Consider the following 6,000-nt stretch of genomic DNA (forward strand, 5'->3'; position numbering starts at 1 on the left):
CAATGGGACAAGCCCAGAGTTCAGGGCTGTAACTATTACTAATGCTAGTATTGTGACATGGAAATCAAAAGGAGGACTTTCTTTTCTTTTTTTTTAATCTGTGATTTTTAAAAATGAGAACACCTGGTTCAAATCAGAACTGACGCTGAAAACCCAAAAGCTGGAGTTTTTGGCTGAAAATTGATTATTTTTTTTCTTGGTCACAAAATCCTGCAACCCAAAGAAATACTGCCAGCTGAAATCTCCGTTAACACCTCCATCCCTTCCTCCCCTCCTTACAAATGTTGCAATGAAGCCTCTTCATTTTATTATTATTTTTTGTCCACATCTTTTCAAAGCTGTTTCTTTCAATGTCTCTAAAATCTTCAGATATGTTTGCAGTGCAGGCGGCTCGTGTGAGCAGAGCTGAGCCAGACGCCAGCCCTGCCCCGTACATCATTGAGGTCTCCCTGCCCTCTCTGGCCATCAGCAGTTTCTTTGGCGGTCAGCCTCTGTCCAGCAGCCAGAGGCAACTGCGCGATTGCAGGGGTGTTGAAGGGATTTTGCTGGCAGTGCCACAAGCATGAGCGGCAGTGCTGTATGCCTTGCCCAAGGCTATCCAAGGGGCTGTCCTTTTGCAGACCACCCTCTGTAGCAGAGCACACAACTGGCTGGGCAACATTTTCAGTCTAGCTTTTGGATGTCTCTCCTCTAGATCTCCAGAGTAGTGAGGTGGTGGCCTTTCAGCTAGTCAGCAAAACAGCACAATTGGGTTGTCCTAACACAAACCATATGGCACCCCTTGGTCCTTGAAAAAGGAAAAAGAAAGCTTCCTTTTCTGTGGGAGCAGCTAGCATCCACTGAGAGGCAGCCTGTGTGGGGAGTGTTGGTGGTGTGCTTCTTCAGATATGCTCAGAGGATTGACGCAGTAGGACAAAGATGTGTTAGGCAGAAGCAGCAGGCGATCCCATCCTCCTGCTTTGATGTTTATTTGTCCTTCTGCACTCTGAGACCTGGGTCAGGAATTGGCTTGGTGCAACATGTACYTGGGGCTGTGCTGGCAGGGGTACATATCCCATGCTTCCGCTGGCAGAAACCAACCCCTCCTCAATGTGCTCCTGGCACAACTTGTGGCCCCAGCTCAAAGACRTGGGGTCCTTGTAGATATCAAACTGAAAAAGAAGCAGAGATGCTTAGAAAAGGGGAGAAGTGGAGAGCCCTACCACTTCTGCAGATGGAGCCAGCTACCTTCTGAAAGTCAGTGACCAGCTAAAGCCCCTTACCAATTGCAGCTGCCTGCTGAAATGATGCCAAACCGAGCCCTTTGGGCATTGCACCTCTGAACAACAGGCTTGCAGGTAGCATCACTAGCAGCTCCGTTCTCAACTTCCTCTGGTCAACAGGGGCTGAGCAGGGTTTGTAAGTGCAGTCAAATAGGGGTGTTAAATGACATGAACCAAGGTCTCTGCAGACACCAGTTGGCTCATTTATTCCTAACTGACCTGGCACAACAGTTGGATCAACTTCCCTCATGTTGTAGCGATAGTTAAAGGACCTATTCAGCCAACCTTGACTGTAGCTCACTGTGTAATGCAGGCAGCAAGACCACACAAACATAAGGAGGTAGAAATCTTCACTCAAACTCAGCAATGTGGTAGGACTTTGAGGAGTAGGATTAGTGCTAGAAAGCAGGCAGCAAGAGGAAGTTATCTTCTTACCTGCAGGAGGCTGCTGAGAAGCACGAGGGATCCAAGTCTGAGTTTGGAAAGGTACTTGGATGTAGAGACTGTGAATGAAAAATTAAAATGTATCCAACCAAGGTCTGAGGGAGAAAAAAGAGGGAACACAGACTGCAAGACAGAAAATGAGCTGCAGCTAGAGAACATTCCCCACTGGCATTTAAAGCAGCACAGCAAACACAGAAGGCAGAAGCTGCAGGTGCCTTATGGAGGGAGAAGCAAAGCTTAGAAGAAGAGGTAAATACTGATGAAAGCTGTGAAGAATTGCTTCCAGGCAAGCCAAGCAGTTGCTGAGGACACAGATCAGCATAGCTGCGCAGGCAGGCAGAGAAGTCCATAGAGCTGGCAGAAAGCGAGGAAACCAAACCTTTTAACCATTTGTCCCTGCAAAGACACCTGTCAGACCCAGACAGCAAGCAGGGGTTGATGTATGCTGAGAGCAGGCAAATGCATACACTATTCTACGTGACGCTTCTGGTCTGTGCATATACCAAGCAGCCGAGGCCTCCAGAGTCCTCCCTGACTGGAACCTGTGTCACACAGAAGCTAAAATCAATGTCTGAAAAACAAGGAGTTCCTGAAGTCTGTTTATAGCACAGGGCTGTGCTTTCCTGCCAAAGGAGTCCTCATGTATTTCCCAGCACAGAGACAGCAGTTTGTCTGACAAAGCCAAAGGAAGGATTAGGTACTGGATGTCTACGCCTGAGGCACTGATATAAATTGAAACTAAAAGGTCAGCCCAGGACAGCTTCTCAGAGACGAATAGTGAAATAAATCCCAAGAAGCAAGAGTGGGATTTGGCAGCACCCCTGACTTATGGATGATAATAAGTTTGAGACAATAGTAACTTTTAGAGCATGCACAATACTGGCCCTCAGAGGCTGCTTCTTTAGCAGAGCAGCCTGGTGAAGACAGATGGGAGAGCCTGTCAGAGAAGGACAAGAACTGGTTGAGACAGAGACCATACATACACTGTAATTTTTTTTTCTGGAAAATCTGATTTGGAGAATGAGACATTCAAGTGTGTATCTGTACCAGCTCAGGTATCTTTTAAAAAAGCTGTTCACATAGGAGAGCAGAGGTGTTACTCTGCAACACAGGCTAATGCATCTTTATTTGCTAAAGAAGAATCTCTGGAAGTAATGATGGGAACACAGGTCTAGTAGGGACCTCTTGGGTTAGCAAGTCCAACCCTTTCTCTCATTGCATGCTAACTTTTGTATATGCCAAAAGAGCTCTAGTTTGAAGTTCCTTAGATGTCTTGCCTGTGATCGTACTGGGAAGCTCCCACTTCACAGCTTTACTGGCTAGCAGCATCTCCTAATATCCAGCCTAGCTCTGTCTGTGGCTGGCTTCAGCCCAGTTGTGATAATGACAGTGCTGCCCTTCAGCTTCAGTAATATTTGTTCCTTCTCAGTCTTCCTCTTGTTAGGCAAAGGGACTACTCTCTTTTAGCTTCCACTCCGTGATAGTTTCTCCTTTCCTTCTGTCCTAATAATGCTCTGCATCCTCCTCTTCAGGTAGGAACACTTTGCTCCTAGCGCCTGCATTCATTCACACCTTCCCTTTGGCAGTTCTGAATCCACTCCAGCAAATCTGGCTTGTTCAACAAGGCAACACCAAAAGCATCTTCAAGTCACAGGTTTGTTAAGCTACATTAGGCTTTTCTTTCTTGGCTCTAAATTAGAAGAGATAAAGCTTTACAAGAGAGGAGCTGCTTGCTGGACACTGTTTAAGGTTGGACATTTAGAAGGTGCTGAAGCTGTTCCTTCTTAGAACAAAGGCATGTTCCCAGAAGAGCCACACCTGCCTGTAGATCCTTCCCTCCATGAGAGAGTATTTGGGTGCATGAGCTGTTCGCTCACAGTGGTGTGGCATTTCCAGGCATTGCCACTAACTTGGTGCCCAGTTAGTCCATCCTGCATGTCCCCATCCACTTACAGAGCTATCTGCATGTCCTTGCCCACGGGGAAGGTTGAAAACCACCAAACTGGTGGAGTCTGGGGCAGCTGCGGTGCCAGCTGGCCTGGCCGAGCCTGGCAGATGTGGGCTCTGCTGCTGCCCATTCACCTGGGCCAGGAGCCGGCTCTTCTCCCCTGGCAGGGAGCCTTTGCGGTTGGTGCCAGAGCAGGGACACCCAGCACCAGAGACACCAGCCAGCCAAGGTCAGCAGCAAAAGTTGTTCCTATTCACAAAAGCCAGTTATTGACTTCTCTTTTCCTCCAGTAACAGGAATGCATTGCTTCCCCGGCACAGGAGAGGAGGCTGCCTCTGCTCCTCTGGCAGCAGATGAAGGGGGAGAGGAGCCATACAAGCTACAGCAAAAGCAGCGACCGGGTGGGTGAAAGGAGGATGTTTTGCCAGAGAGAAATTTATGCCATCATGAAGAACTGTCTTCCCTTTTTCTTTTTTTCCCCCCTGAAATTGATGGAATTGTTGGGATTAATTGATCTGCTAGATTGATTTAGTGAAGTATTCATAAACAGYTCCTTTTCGGGCTTTAGGTCTGCTTACCAGATGGACAGATAACAGTCAAGAAATGGCAATAGTCCTTTATTTTCTGTGAAGCTCCCTGCAAATGAAATGTCTGGTGATTTGGGTAACACCAGAAAGGATCATCTTTAACTGCTGCCCCGACCTTCACTACAGCCCCCTTTCCCCCCGTGCACCCACCTGCGCCGTGCTGCCGGGCCAGCACACGTCTTCCCGTGGGGCAGCCCTGGCCTCTGCCAGCCCTCACTCCCGCAGCCTCGCCTCCATCTCCTGCTGCCTGCGTACCCGCCGACACGGCGCTGAGCATCCAGCTGCGGCTGTTGCTGCCTTCCTGGATTTTGTCCTTGCATTTCATGTTGTAATCTGTTGTGCCACTGGCAACGTAACTGTGCCCTACCAAATCTTAGAAAAACATTTCTTCGGTGGCCCTGAAGCCCTTTTTCGGTCTCCAGATTGGAAAACAGCAGGGAAATTGGCTTCCCACTCATGCTCCATTCATGGTGCCTCAATCCCAGGGAGAAGTAGAACAGCTTTGGGTTTGGAGGAGAGTTTTGACTTGTGGCTTTTGGGCAAGAGATGCAGAAAGGTTGTCAAGGGGGCAGGGGACTCCCGAGCTGGGGTCTCCTGCAGGCTGTGCTGTGCAGGAGAGCCATCACCTACTACTCACATGCTGGCTGAGCCCACTGCCAGCCTTGCCTTGAGGCACTGGCAGGCCCCGGACCGCTGGGACGGCCATGTGCTCTCCAGCTCTGTTATCTGAAAGCTACTGTTCTAGGAGGGCTGGCTAAATCAGTATAAATCAGCAGAATAAAATGGCAGGGACATCTCAGCGTGTTATGGGTTGCCTCAATTAGGGCCACTGAGGCACTCCCACCTGGTGGCATCTCCGAATAAACTCTGGATATATTCAGTGCAATGCCACTGACCTCCAGAATCCCCCCAGGCACAGCTGGGCACAGGCACTTGCTCCAGCTTCCTGGCTGTGCTGCCACACAGCACTTGTTGGCTGCAGGTGCTTTAAGTATCATTTCTTCCAAGAGTCTAGACTCTGTTCATATGGCTACTGGGGACAGGATACACTGGAAAATGGGTGTTAGCTCATCTCAGCTGTCTCTTGCTGACAGCAAGATGGATCCCTGGAGACCCTTCTYCTGGTGTTGTGTTGGGGACTACATAAATACCTTCAAAGACTGGTGCTCTTAAGCCACATCACCACCTGGGGACTTTTCCATGCAGTTGCAATTTTTTCTTGCGATCCAGCCCTTTGCTTTGTTACAGCCTGTTATTCCCAYGCAAGCACATTCCAGGAGCTCCAGCTGTCGCACTGGCCTCCTCCCTCAGGCTCCTTCCGCGCACACTGACCCCAATCATTATGAATCCGGAGTCACGACATAAAGCTAGATACTGAACTTACACCGCTAGCGTTTACTGCAAAGGGAGAAGTACGGTGTTTCAGGACAGGCTGATTTTCTTTCCATTAGCCAGCACCCAGGCCTGGAGCAATTCCYGCTGAAGTTTCCGGGGCAGCTGGAGCCTCTCCTGCTGCTGGTCCGAGCCTGCAGGAAAAGCAGTCGCCCCGCAGGGTGGCCAGTGTCCGTCGGAGGCGAGCATGGGCCAGGGGATTTCTTCGTGGAGGGCCAGCTGCTCATTCCKCATGGGCTTCCCAAAGCCCAGGATATCAAACCGAGGCTTTTCCTGCACACTTAGCTTAAAACAGCGAATACTTGTATTTAACCGAAAAAAGTCGCACGTAAAATAGTAGCACACTGGGCTTTCCTGCACTGCAACC

Source organism: Rhea americana, unplaced genomic scaffold, assembly GCF_003343005.1.
Source record: "Rhea americana isolate MKP2758 unplaced genomic scaffold, rheAme1 scaffold_51, whole genome shotgun sequence".
In the NCBI taxonomy this organism is placed as follows: Eukaryota; Metazoa; Chordata; class Aves; order Rheiformes; family Rheidae; genus Rhea; species Rhea americana.